Source organism: Cyphomyrmex costatus, unplaced genomic scaffold (assembly GCF_001594065.2).
Source record: "Cyphomyrmex costatus isolate MS0001 unplaced genomic scaffold, Ccosl1.0 scaffold606, whole genome shotgun sequence".
Taxonomy (NCBI): Eukaryota; Metazoa; Arthropoda; class Insecta; order Hymenoptera; family Formicidae; genus Cyphomyrmex; species Cyphomyrmex costatus.
Window position 1 is genome coordinate 59 of NW_017280163.1, and position 2217 is coordinate 2275.

The following is a 2217-nucleotide window of genomic DNA, read 5'->3' on the forward strand; positions in this document are numbered from 1 at the left end:
GCCGTTGATATGCGTTTACTGGAGCCCTTAAAAAAACATTATTTCGAAAAGGATGAAGAGGAGGAGGAGGTGGAAAAGGAAGAGTAAAAAAACATTTATCATTTTCATTTTTCTTTCGCCGTCTCTATTAGTTACGCGGTCCGCCACCGCTACCCGCCACCCGCCGCCGCGACATTAACGCCGCCTGGTGGCAACGTGGCCTTTATATCAATAGTGGTCCAGAATCGGTGTAATACAACTACTTTTCCCTATCTAGACTTGATGTTTTAAAATTTTTAAGTAATTCTTGGCAGGAGCATTGTTAAGCAGAATTGAACAAAATCGTTCAATTATCTGTTTTCTGTTCCTGCACTAAACTAAACTCTTTTTCTCACTTTCGACAAATATCAAACATATATCTATCTCACTTTAAGTTCTAAAAGTGTATACTAGTTCAGCCACAGAAAACAGACCTTATGATTGACACTCAATTGACTGACCAAGTTAATCGGAGATGATCCGATCCTAATCTACATTGGTAGAAATGGGCATATACAATTAGATGTTCAGTGTAACGGTCCGCATTTTTTAAACTGCACTTCCGACAATTAAAAAAAAAAGGTTGAAAGGTGATTATTCATTTATTTCATGCGGGCTACAATGTGTATAAAAAAATAAAAAAGAATTTTTTTTTATTATAAAAAGGTCAAGATTATTTTGAATTTTTTATATAGCACCATACAATTTTTTTTCTATAATATTATAGGGATCTTCAAGACAAATTCAATGTACTATCGAGATTGCCACTTTTATTGATTTTATTGATATACATAGACCTATAATATTTATCACAAATATTCATTAATAATGGAATACTTGCGTGAACTTATTAACTTATATGTAAACAAATTTTATTGATTTTATTAATATTTAATAAAATTCAAATTTGCAGCATTATGAATATAAATTAATAAAGAAAATCTGTAATTTATGTTTAAAGCAAATGTTCGAATTGCTATTACCTCCTTCTGTAACACAAAATTCTGCTTTTTTAAATAAATTACTGTGCGTAGCAGTTATTATACTATTTTGATCCAAAGTTGCACAAGCTGTAATTATTCTTTCTCGAAAATCTTGAATATTATTTATTGGTGTTTGATATACAAAAGATGTCAGATGACATCCCTATAAGAAAAAATCCGGAGAACGTGCCGGCCATTGAACTGGTCCATATGTACTTATAACTTATTACAAATAAGTTGATGCAAGTATTCCTTTATTAATGAATATTTGTGATAAATATTATGGGTCTATACTCTATGTATATAAAAAAAAAATCAATAAAACATCAATCTCGATAAGGCATTGAATTCGTTTTGAAGATCCCTACTTTAATATTAATATTATAGATAATATTATATAATATAGAAAAAAATTGTATGGTACTATTTAAAAAATTCAAGATGACCTTGACTTTTTTAAATAAAAAAAATTTTTTTATCGCACGTTCTAGTCCTCATGAAATAGATGGATAATTACCTTTTAATCTTTTTTTTAATTGTCGGAAATGTCTAATAAATCGTGCGGACTGTTATGCTTAACATTTTGTATATACACCAATATTTTTCTCATATTTTTATTGAATATAAAGAAGTATAGACCTATGTTTATTAATTAAGCTCGAATGTTTGCAGATTGTAAAGTATGTTTGCAGATATGTAAAGAATGAAATGCAATTGCAAAGCACAGAATAAAAACAAAATAGATTTCAATTTATTCAGAACTGAACATGTATATTTGAAACATAATAATAAATAAGTAAGTAAAGGACTCTTATTCTCAAACATAAATAGAAACTAAAAAGACAAATTAAGAGTCAAACATTAAAAATTTCTTTAATCACATAGTAAAAAGATAAAATAAATTAATATAAATTAACATGAAAAACAAGACTAAATTCGAAGATATAAAAATATACATAAATATGAAAAAACAAGAACAAACTTAATACAAAAATAAAAAAAGGCTTAATCATAAAATCTATAAAACTTTACATGTTTCGACTCGTGGATTGAGTCTTCTTCAGAAGTAACCAAACGAAAAAACATCGTATAGATAAATCATTGGTGAAATAATGATGCATCCGACATCAAGGTAAGGAATTTATTATAAGCGATTGGTAGATCGATAATAAATCTATAAAAGAATTAAAACATTAACTTTATATGAACAATAGGA